This window comes from Manacus vitellinus, unplaced genomic scaffold, assembly GCF_001715985.3.
Source record: "Manacus vitellinus isolate BGI_N305 unplaced genomic scaffold, ASM171598v3 scaffold_10_pilon, whole genome shotgun sequence".
In the NCBI taxonomy this organism is placed as follows: domain Eukaryota; kingdom Metazoa; phylum Chordata; class Aves; order Passeriformes; family Pipridae; genus Manacus; species Manacus vitellinus.
The window spans coordinates 4,256,819-4,269,670 of NW_021938838.1; positions in this window are offsets into that span (position 1 = coordinate 4,256,819).

Below are 12,852 nucleotides of genomic sequence, written 5' to 3' on the forward strand. Positions count from 1 at the left end.
CTGAGCTAAAGGTTACAAGGAAATTAAGCATCTTGTAGTGAAAAGCTCTTTAAAAAGAATACAGGAGAGACACTACTTACTTTGATAATGATGAGACAAGTTGCCATTGAATAATCATCATTAAGCATATTTTAGAAGGTTTTTTCTAAGTTTGTCTCACAGAATATTTAAAGAAAATGAGACATTTCCAAGGGAACTCTATTGGGCTTGTACAGAACATCAGCTACACCAACATGAGCTCATACTCAGCTCTACACCACCCTGGGCACAGCCTCCCCAGGTCATCATCACCAGAGACAGGGGCCTCCCAAATGCACCCCTGGGATGCAGGGTGAGAGACAAGCAAAGATCAACACAGACACCACCCACAACCCCCAAAACACACCTGATCCTACCAGGGAATTACAGTGAAGCAATTCCTGCCAGAGGTTTTGCCACTGCCTTTGTTTGTGCTTGAGTTTCTTTGGGTATTTTTTTTTTCCCTTTTGTCATCATAGACCCCCCCTTTCTGATAAACATCCAAAGCAACCACCTTATCTAATGGCCCAGGCATTTCTATTGCCTCATGTCTGGATGATCTCAGCACCTCCGACTCCAACTTTATTCCCACAGTTCCCAAACAGCAAAGGAATATCACGATGCTCTCCCACAGCTGGGAAACACAGGCTGAAGAGTTGAATTCATTGCCCCTGGTCAAGGATCACGGCTATGAAAGAGCTGATAATTCAACACTGAACCACAAGGACACGCTTCACCATCACCAACAGTTTCTACTGGGCGAGTCAACAAGGTGCTGAGCATCTGCTGAGACTCAGTGAGTGATCTTTCCAGACAGACTCCAAATGCATGAAAATCACACATTAGAAACTAGACAGTAAACTTTTCTTTAGTTCACCAAAAAGTTAATTCCACTTACTCTCCCATGAGACTATAATTAGCTACAATTTCATGTGCCATATAGAAGACCCATACCATCTATGACTTCCTTTAGTCATATACATCCCATTTCATACACATTTAACAAAAGAAACTACAGTGACACTGAGGGGAGGGTGTTTTGGTTTTTTTCCTTTAAACTAAAACAATAAATATGCATATGCTTATTTCTTCCTAGTGGACACAGGTTTATGTTCAGAAATCCCATTAGAATCAATGCATAAATCAAGGTACAAATATGTTTCCATGGCACTGCTGGCAAAAGGCAAAAATGGAGATTGTTTAGGATTTAAAACCTTTCCAGCAGCTCAGCACCACGAGGCACGTTTCCAAGCTAACCATATGTGAATTTTCTAATTAAGTTCAGTTCACAGCCCTCCTCCTAAAGTCATGTGGGGCTTCAAACAAGGAGATGTGACAGTGCTGTGACTTGAGAGCCCACCAGTTACACTCAGCTGAGGAGGGGTCCAGCACTGAATCAGCCTCCTCATGGCTGTTCACTGCCCATGACATGGGAACAACTCCGAGAACAAAACAAGGACCAAGAGCCAGGAAGTGCCTCTACTGAACATTTCAAATGCCACCTTTTCCTAAAGAAGAGTTGGTGAATTCATGGGAGTCAGCAGAATTGCAGATGTTTAACATCTGTGTACAGAATAAGACCATGAGCCCTATAAAGAGCACAGAGCATTGCAGGGTCACTTCTGCATGAGCAGTATCATATATTGTAGTGAACATTAACTGAGAGATTTTTTGTTTAGTTGTTTATTTTTTATAGTAAGCCACACAGACAAAAGCAAATTTCATTTATAGATATCCTACAAGGGTGAATTTTATCCCAGTTGCCCAGGATTTGTACCAGTCACACAGACAGAGGATTTACACAGTGGATAAATTTGGCCTCTCCTGCTTGACAGTGAGGAAAATTGCACCAACTCTAGTAAGTTGCACAGTTTGTCCTAATCTATGTTTTATTCCTTCACATACACCTCAATTTGAGGGGGAAAAGAAATAGATATCAGATGTGACAAGTGTATGTTTTTTTCCCCTGATATCTGACTGTTCATTTTGCCTTGGAAGGGCTGGAGCACCTTTCAAAAGTTTTAGCCCTCTGTTTCTGAGGAACTTATCCTTGTGGCATGTCTGTCAGTTTTCACAGTGCTCAAGCAAGTCTTTGCAATTTTCACATAATGGCAGTTGTTGACAGGTTGTTAGGGCTGACAGTGAATATGTTTGAAAAACTGTCAAGCTGGTGAAAAAAAATTAGAGGGAGAGAGAGGGAGCCTCCTTACATTTGTAACAGCATGTTAAACTGTAAATGCATTCTCAAAATGCACAGGCTACTTCCAGTCGTGTTACTTGCTCTACAATGACAGCATATGTGAATATATGATCCTTAAAAATTAATGTCAGGTTGTCATTTTATAGGTCACGGTCCCGTTACTATAAAACTGTTTACCTTTATAGAATTGATTTTACCTTTAATGCTCAATAATAGCTGTTTCAAGCAAATAAATTGCTAGAAGTAAGGTGCTACTAGCTTTTAATTAGCTCAACAGTGCTTTTGCCAGAGGTATTACTGGTCCCTGAGAGCCCATGGCCATGCACAGCACGTGGCTTCTGTCCAAATGCCTTTTCCAGCACTGGAGGGAGGTGGTTTTTGGAAGAAGCTCTTCCAAAGCTCCTCAGCTGAAGAGAGGTGAGTGACCAGCAGATCTGTGGCCCAGATGAAACTCCTAAATACACAGATATCGGGTTCATGTAGAAGCTCTTTATCTAAAACTGTGACAGTGTCTTCAAAATGAACCAGTATGGATTTTCATAAATCTCTTTATTTATAAACACTGCACAGCAGTGAACTCCAAAATGGCCCCTTGAACAAAGCAGGCCAACAAGTAGAGAAGCACCATGAATGTGACAGAACAGAAACTACTTTGTCTCATTATTTTAAGACAGATTCAACTCACTTTGGTGATCCTGTGGTAAGGTGGTCAGCATCTGATATTAATGAGGAATTTCTTCTCTTACATGTTTGCATGATGCAACAATTCAGAAAGACTGATTCTTCATCTTTGATAAATAAGTTTTATATATAATTCAACTTATGTCTTAAAAATGAATTTACTTCACTGTCCTTCACTTCTCCTTATTCTTAAAGTAATTTTAATTCAGATTTTGAAGACTTTTTTTTTTCCACAGTCTTTTTATAGCACTGCTTTGGTTATTTCAAGGGTAACAATATGGGTCCTGAGCCCCTACAGCGTGAGGCAGGTCTGCCTCTTCTAATAGTGGAAGAGACTAAAATAACTGGGAAAAATAAAGGACAGGTTAACACAACCACAGTCATGAAATTATTATAACCATGACAGAGTACTAAATACTGTCCATACTGTCTTCACAACAAAATTGGTCGAAAATAGAGTAGGAGTTTGACATGGTCAACTATGTGGAAGTAGTGTTCCAGTAGACAGCAGTTCAGTTTGCAGTAACATGTCCAGCAGAAAAATTAAGTTGTTCAAAACAGGGAAAAGAACTGTACTGGAAAAATCAGTGAAGGAAGACTGAAAAGGTGATGTGGAAGAACTCATGGATGAGACCTCTCCGAGGGCTACAAGCAGAATCAAGAAGTAAATATGCTGGGGCTTGAAAAGTTGCTTAAAAAAAAAAGGGATAAAATAATGTAGAAGATAACCAAAACAGAATAGTAAAGAGGAAGACTAAAAATGAATCCTGCAAGCAAATCTAGAGAACATGATCAGGAAACACCAAACTCTGTAGCACAGAGAGGAAGGAGACTCCAGGAGGTTCAGTGTGGGTTGACATCCTAGACTGAACTCAAAACTTGATGTGTCACAGAAGCTTCTTCCAGCTCCTGCTGAAGTCAAGAGAAGAACTCCCATTTATTTGAAGAGAAGCAGGATTAGGTCCTAATCCTTCTGCCTTGCTATCCAGTAAAGTGAGGATAATAATTGTATTGACAGGTAATTCTGTCTCACAGGAGTATTCTGAGGATTACGTAGCGTCTGCACTGTGCTGTGAAATGCTAAGTGCTAAATATGATTATACAGGGATTTCCATCCAAAGATCTCAAAGCACTTTCCAAACATTAATAATTGAAGCTTTATAATACCCTTAGGACTGCACATGTAAAGAAGGCAAACAAGATTCGGGGCTCAGCAAAGCGGGCAAGGATTATTAGACTTATTTTATAGTGGATAAACTACACCACAGTGAGATTAAGTGACTTGCCCAAAGTAACAGAACAAATCAGTGACACTTCAGAAAACGATCCTAGAAGGCCAGACTCTTTCACACTTTGCACAGGAAAGGTGCACAAGGAATGAGAGGGTCAATCAGCTTTTGGAAGGAGTTGGATGCATCAGACCACAGCAGAGAGGTGGAACAGTCAGAGAAGACTGCAGAGAGCACAAGAAGAAAACAAACAAGGTTTGTTTATTTTTAGGTACAAGAACCAACAGAAGAGAAGACAATGCCTTAAAGCAGCAAAAAGTAGAGTTTACTGGCAGGAGGTACAGCCACTACTGAGAACAACATCAATTCTTTGGCTCTCAGATTCAACAAAGATGACAGAGAACATGTGTCAGAATTCAGATTAATTTCCCAGGGGAAGAACAAACACAAAGGGAAATTGAAATCACATTAGAACAAGAAATCCAGAAATAAGAATGACTGAAGACTGGTAGGGCGGATGGAACAGACTCCTCTCAGGTTCTAGAACAAAAGGCAAAGTATTTACAAAATCCTCCAAAATCATTTTGGTATCAGTTACACCACCTCATCTGGCACTTAAATGGACTTGAAACTGGGAGAGCTTCAGGAATCACAGCAGTCATGGCAGATAAGAAAGAACATAAATCTAATCAAAGACAGCTTCTGAGAACACTTAAGAGCTCAGTTTTGTACATGATGACAAAAGATCTTGTCTAGCAAACATGACTGAATATAAAAAATACAAGTCTGGAAGTGAATTTACTTGTGTTACTGGGTTTGAACAGGGTCAACCAACCACCTTACAAAGTCCTGATATTCCAGCACATTAAAAGTGACCTTCATCTGCCAGTCAGCAAGACTTGGAAGCAAGGGACACTGGTGCAGTGCTGCAATACTTCGATGAGGCATTGCAGCCCATGCTCAAATTGAAAATTTGTTGTCAGGATCAGCATTTGGAGAGGAAATATTTTCCCTCTCAGTGTGTGTGTGTGTCTAAATCTCAGGCTTCTGAGCCAGAGGGAATGTAGGACTAGTTTTGGAGGGAGCAGTAAGTGGAACACACTGACAGTGGTTACCTCAACATTACTAATTCTCATTTCATTGCAAGAGTGAAAAGCACAAATGTTTTCTCTGCCTTGGTGCAACACAACAAAAGTGTTTTCCACAGAGGGAATGAACATAAGTCCAAGATCTCTCTCTCGTAGGTTTAAAGGAAATACCACAAGTTATACATGCATAGGTTGTTTATAAAAATCAGAAGAAAATTAAGAAAAATACATTAAACTCAGGAGGAATACAGAAGTGTTACATAGTTATGTGTCTACACAGTTGCCTCCAAAAATCACAGAGAGAAGTTTTAAGTATTTGCTGGAAAAATGATGCTGAAATAAAACTGCTAAACTTAAAAGTGAGATTCTACTTCAGGAGCATTTTTGGCATCACTTCATTTGTTTTAGATTTTGGTAAAAGGAAAAAAGCATTTCCTTGGTTATTTCATTGCAGGAAACAAGCCTTGAAATAAATACAGAAGAGCTGCACCTGAAAAACATGAAGTATAATCTTTTCCTCTAAATCCAGTCTCTCTTCTGTACCAGCTCCTCAGCTTTGCTTTTGCTAAATGGATTCCTCCTGTGCCATGCCATGTAATGCTGGGCACTTGGCTGGAAAAGATAACATCTAGTAATTACTTAACGAGTGCTATGAATATGCATGGTCAATACTGACCAAAAGGATAAACTCCAGAGAAGCATTTTCTCCTCTTTAATGGAATTAAATTAGAGCTGAGCAACAGGATTTGATACAGACAGGAACTTCAAGACCAGCTTTGTTACAAATATACTACAAACATTTTTAGCTAAAAGTAATCTGAAATACAGATGATTTAGTGTTTTCCTGCTCAAAAACCTTATACGGGATCATAGAGAAAGATTCTAGAGACCTGTAGCAAACATTTGAAACTGTTCTGGAAACAGTCTCAAGATGTTTGAAGATCTCAATTTCCCTTTAAGTCAGTGTGAGTGGTTTGGTTTATTTTCAAGGAATCATTGTGAAAAACAGAGGTAGAAACGAAGTTTATATAAAGAAAGATGAAATCTCCTTTTAATCCTGATTTCCTAAGTTTCCACACTTCCAACTGGGTTAAGGTTTTGCCACTGACTTCATTAGAAACAGGATCAGTATGTTCCAATATAAAATGATAAACTTTAACACAGTCTTTTTGTTGCCTCAATAAAATTTACCATCTCCATCACCCAGAAGCTTTTCTGAACAGTGTTGGGTGAGACCTGATGACCTCCTTGAGGTACAAAGACTGTTCTTACTCTAAATAGGCAGCTCTAAAGTAGGTTTTGATAAAATCCAACTCCCCGCAAGTAAAGAAATGCACCAGATATCAAACCTTCATTCTGATACTTCTTACTGACAGAAGAGATTTACCAGATCAAGAAATTTTGCCAGCATCAAACCCACAAAATTCTATCCATTATCCCTTCCTATAAGCAATGTAAATAACATGGACTATTCTTTTTCTACATTAAAAGCACAATGAACAAAGCAACCAAAGGAGAATAAATAAGGACAATCTCTAATTTGCATTGGATTTCTATCTTCGGGACTAAATGACAAAGCATTGGACTTCAGTATTTTAAAACTACTGTATTTTTCACAATACTCTGGGAAATAAATCATTTAAAGTATCTTCATACTGAACAAAGTTTAAGTGCTACCAGCATAAACCTAGAATATCTGATTTTGGATAATTCCTGCTATTTATAGTAAATGAAATAAATTGGCTCAATTAAATGCAAGTACTTGTATTATTAAATGACTAAAAAAAAAGCAGTCTGTTCACCTTCCTAATACATTTGTTCCTCGATATTTTTGCTGTACCTGTCATGTTTGGCATCACTAACTAGTTTGTGTCTCAAAAAGATGCACAAACATTGTGTTCCACACACAGATTCCCAGCTCTGATAACTTCAGACAATAACATTAGGATAATTTCTAAAAATTGCATAAAATGAGTGGCTTTTTTTTCCTTTCTAAAATAAGCAATTTTTTTGCTATTCATTGCCATTAACAGGGAACTTGTGATGTAATAAATGTCACAATCAGTTTCATTTAATTAAAATAATAAATATTGTACAGTAATGCCAATTGACATTTATAACTTCATTTACGTGAAGTTGGATTTATGGTCAATGCTTTATTTGATGAAGGCCACAAATAATGGCTATTAAAGTGCCACAGGATGGACACAGGATCACATTAATGAAATTAGACAAGGCAAGGCACTGATATATTGAGCCCTCTTGCTAGAAAATAAAGTCAGTCATGTCCAAAGCAGATGTTTTCTTTGGCTGCAGTTTAAGTTTACTAAATTTTTGGTGGCCAGTTTAACTTTGTATACACAAAGGTGGAAAGGAACAGAACTCCCGTGACAATGCCTCTCCAGATGTGTTACAATTAATGCAGCACATGAGCTCTGCTTCCCTTGTCAAACACATTCACGCAAGAATGACTGTAAAGAAATGTCTAACAGAACGCCAACTATTAAATTTCAGCAGCCTAAAATAAAGTTTTTCTACTTATTGGTGGAATAAACACCTCATCTCTCTATTTTGCTAACTTAACATTAAAGTCCTTGATCTTGGCATAAGGTTATTACATGGCAAGCAAGAGGGATAAGAGGGAAAAGACATTTCCACAAGGGAGGACTCTCCTCTTACCTCTGCAGTTGCCCCCTCACCAGTTTTTCTAGCCCATCCTGGATGCACTGGGAGATTGTTCATTGCTTCTCACTCCAAGGTTTTCCATGAAAGATAGTACTGCAGTATCTATCCTCACAGAGCCTGCTTAACAAATCAGGCTAGTCCATAGCTCTGCTGCAGTGAATAAATAATCTCAAGTAGCAGAACATTGTGAAAAATGAAACAAACTTGCCTCGTGGGCAAATTATCTAACTGGATGCCGTGTGTGAAGTTCAGATAAACATTCGGTTACGGGGAACAGCATCTCAAAGTTTGATATTTATCTTTGTGGATTTATTTTCACCTCAGGATCTTCATGTGCCATGCTAATATGATGCCACACAGGTTCAAGAGGGAAAAAAAAGTAAATTATTTTGGGAGGCAACGCAGACAATAAAACGTGCCAAAACAATGAAAGCCATTATATTTTCTGCTTCTGAACTAGACAAATAGCTTTTAGAGCTATGCCTTCCAAAGAATGGCTCAGCTTGATCATTTATGCTAAAACTTAGGCATTACAAGCCTAAGGGTCTGGTCTAAATAACAATACCTTCATTAATCAATTTATAACAGCTGAGATCCTATTTCTGGCTCTAGAGAGGAATGCGATACAGCCAGATGAAATCTGGGCTCACATTCCTCAGGCTCAGGTGAAATGACACTGCAAATAATTTAGACATCTCTGGACAATTTATTCAATAAATAGTCCAGCTTCCTGATCTATTTATCACAAGGGATGGAGCTGATTTAACTAACAACTTTACCTGCCTTATTCCAGAATCACTTCTGCATTCTGCTTCAAATTCTCCCTCGAACAAAATTAATTTCCTTATACAGATAAATCTGTGCTTATGTTTCTTGAGCAACCAGGCACAGACAAATCCACACCACAAGGATCATGCAGCGATGAAATACTGTTGGCTCAACCTGTGACTTTTAGCCACTGTCAGATGCCATGCCAGGTCTGAAGAAGACACAATCTCATTCTAAAGTCCTGCTGGGCAGGTTAAGCACACAGACCACGCTGTGCTCCTTGCCCTGCACGGTTTGCTGTACCTTCCAGAGCCACAGTGCTCTGCAGAGCCACTCAGACCTGGGCAGTATTTCAGCCCTGCACTCCTCACCCCCTGCTTGGGGCAGGCAGTCACAAAGCAACCTCTACCTCGCCCAGGAGACCAGATGGGTCAGTCTTTAAAGATCTATAATGTGAAATCATCACATGGCCTAAACTAACCCAGTGGCTCCCTTGGTCATGTCCTTCTCAGACTGTCCTTGGAGCTCAGGGCATTCTGATCTACAACATGGTAATGACCCTCAACAACCAGCCTGGCTGTGCCCCCAGAAGTCCATCCCTCATGTAATCATCATGTAAAGTAGTCATCTCAATATAATTATTTCATGCATACATATAATTCTGATGAAATTTAAAAAAACAGCATATCAGCTTTGGTAAGTAGTCCCCAAAACACCTGCAAATGCTGCTCTTTTGTTTCTACACATCTCTCACACAACATCCTGCTAAGCCAACCCTTCAAGAAAGGGCTTTGCAAAGTTTCACCAGCTCATTCAGATGAGTCATTAAAAAAAAAAAAAGAAATATATATCAAAGGTTTGCTGTCAGAAAGCCAAACTCACTCATTGTTGCACTGATAGCAACTTCTGAGGAAAAAAAAAAATAAAATCCCTGCCTGCATCAGGCTTCTGTACCTGTGACCTCAGTCATAAATATAGATACACAAAGCCAAAATACAGTCTTGCTGAAATAAAAAGAAGTTTTGCCGTGGCAGTGCTGAGTCTACCAAGTTTCAGCTCAGTCACGTTACAAATCAGGCTACTGAGAAGACAGGGTTGCTTTAAACAAACCCACTTGCCTTTACAGGCTACACTGCTTCCCACTTTCCTCGTTTACCATGTGAAAGTTAGGGTAGCATTCCTCCTGTCAGGCTGCTCAGCATGAATAATAGATTTTTTAACTGTCAACAAAGTATCTGTAAGAGGTGCACTTGGTCCCTTTAAATATCTACAGCAAACTGTTTATTTGGCATTACACAGAGCTCATATTTTCCAACTAGCAAAGGAATTACCAAAAAAAGACATACACGTTAAACCACAGAAATAATTTTCCTCACACCTTATTATATTTATGTAATATTTAATTATCTCCTCTCCTACTCCCCTTGCTTCAGTGACAATTTGCTCAATGAGGTGCCAAGGAGATGGAAAAAACAAAACAAACGAGGTCAAAGCTTGGCAATAATACGCTGGTGTTTATTTACCGAGGGACAAAGCCCCGGCAGCTCTAAATGGTGCAACTCCTGTGCTGAGCTCTGCTGACTTACACCAGCTGGGGACTGAAACCCAACTGCTGAGAAACAGATTACACTGCTGCAGTCTCCAATGTAAACCAGGCAATATTTCACATGCAAAAAAGTAAAAGACCTTAAAGGAGAGCTGCAACTGTACTGATAGGGTGACAAATACTCCCCTGCACAGCAGAGGACAAGTTCTCGAGTGGTGTAAATGGCCCCACTTCCCCTGGAGCCCAGCCTGGGACCACCCAGCGTGTGTTGCTGTGTTCTCCATCACTTCCTTCGGAACAACCACTCTCACTTCTCCCATCTTCCCTTTAACAGTCCCTTCTGACAGTGCTTCACCATCGCCCTTCTGTCCTCAGCACACTGGGGGTGTTGGGCAGCCACGCACTGGAAGGGACCATCCTGCCAGCTCTGCCAAAGGATGTCCCTGTGGCCATGCTCTGAATCAGGGATTCTCTTCAAGAATAAAATAAAATTACCATTGAGGACTTAGAGCCCAACCACACAAAAAGCTGAATGGGAAAGGCAGAGCAGGCAGTGGGAACAGGAGTCACACATGATGGTGGGAAAGGAGGAGCCTCCGAAACAAGATCTGCCAGAACAGCATTATTTAAACATCAGCAGTAAATCACAACAGTTCTTTTGTTTATGGCTGCCCCTCAAGGGCCTCAAACTTTCGAGGTTACCATCATGGTTTATGGTTTATTCCAAGAGCTACCTGATATTTAAAGGGTAAACACTCCCTTGTCAGGTGAGGATTCACCACAGCAAACACTCTCAGCAGTTAAAGCTTCACTGCATATACACAAATATGTAAGTAATCAGCAGCTATATACGTGCCAGAGCGTAACAATTTGACAGTGGCTCTGAAGTGGGATCAAAACACCCCTGTTTCTATCTAGATGACAAGCAAACAGGTCAAAAAAGTGGCACAGCTGCCTGTGCAATGGCCAGCACTTACCCTTGGTGCACTGGAAGGAGCTCACCTGGGTGGGTGTGTGTCAGGCACCCACATCTCTCTCCTATAGTTTGGAGGGATCTTTTGATTTCCCTCCAGTGTCACTGTCAACGGGAGCAACAGTGGGCAGGGAACACAGATTTAGGAGTTGTATGCATTTGTTCTGAACAAGGCAAGAAGTCCCTCAAAAAAGAGCAACCAGCCACCCACTTCCCACACATTAGAGTTTTCATTCTTGATAGCACCACTAGAGCTGAAAAATGATATAGGAGACATTGGGGAAAGTTAGGACAGGTTAAAAAAAATATATATATATATTAAAAAAAAGAAGGAATAGACAGCCCTAAGAGTGAGGATACCATTACTGTAGCTTGACAGACCATTAAAAAAAGGTCAGTACCCACTTTAAATATATGAACAAATTAACAGAACACACCATGCTCAGCTCCATGTTCAGAAGCACTAATGAGAATAGCTTGCAGTTCAGTTTACTTAGCTCTTTAAATAAACATGGGCTATTGGAAATGTTATACAACAACGCCAGCACCGTAAGTGTAGCTCCAACTCCTGTCATTCCTGCAGATGAGTTACAAATCTACAAGAACTTGTCTGCTCCATGCTTGCAGCCACTGCTACACTTAAATTAGTAACTACGTAGGCCTCTTCCAAGGCATATCAGAGACCAGCTGTGCAAGGACCTGTCACCTTCTTGTCAGTGAAAGTTTTCTGTCCAAAGAACTTTCGTCATCCCCCATTCCTCAAGTAGCTGGATGTCACTTGAAGAGACAGCTGAAGTCACTTGCAATGAATGGTCTCAAATCAGAGCTCACTGCCCTTGTCACAGAAAGTCTCACCCCGCAGCTAAAACTGTCACTGATCATGTTTAGATATGTACACTGAGGTATCAGATTAGAAAAGAGTATGCACGAGATGGGAGTTTAAAAGAGGCCAAGTTGCAAGGAAAATCTTAATAGGGAGAATGGAGGGCTTGAAGGGTTAGCCCTTTTCCAAACCCAATTTATATTTCCCATCAAATCCAATAAAAAATATCTAGCTTCTAAAAACGGCATGTGTCCAACCAACATATGCAAGAAGAAGCTAAAACTTTAAGCAGTACTTTGGGCAGAGAGCATGTAGATTGCTGGGATATTATGGCATCTCTGCAGCAAGTTACTTCATTAATAGCAAAATACCCAAAAGGCATGTCTTGACTTCAAGATTCATGCCCAAGATGGTAGATGCATATGTTATGGTCAAAAAAAACTAAAGGAAGAAATGTATTAAATTGGTATATTCTTAAAAAAACCCCCACAAAACAAAACAAAAAAACCAAAAAAAACTTTAAATATGATATTTGCTGTTTGCTTCTGACCCTCTTGCTTATATTAGCAAAAGGAGCATTGCCTCCTGGTTATGGCAAGAGATGGAGCAGTCCAGGCTCCACAGTTGCTCTCCCAGTTCAGGTACTGACTTTTGGGTGACTTGTTTAGACTCTCACTAACTTCTAGGAAATGCAAACCCGGCTGCGTGGCCTTGCCAAGGAGCACGCAAGGACACGTTCCTAAGACTGACCTCTACACTAAAAATAGCAGAGTACAAGTTGGGTTGCAGCTGCTGGAAGAAAGACAAAGGACATGGAAACATCCAGAAGATGCTCATTATG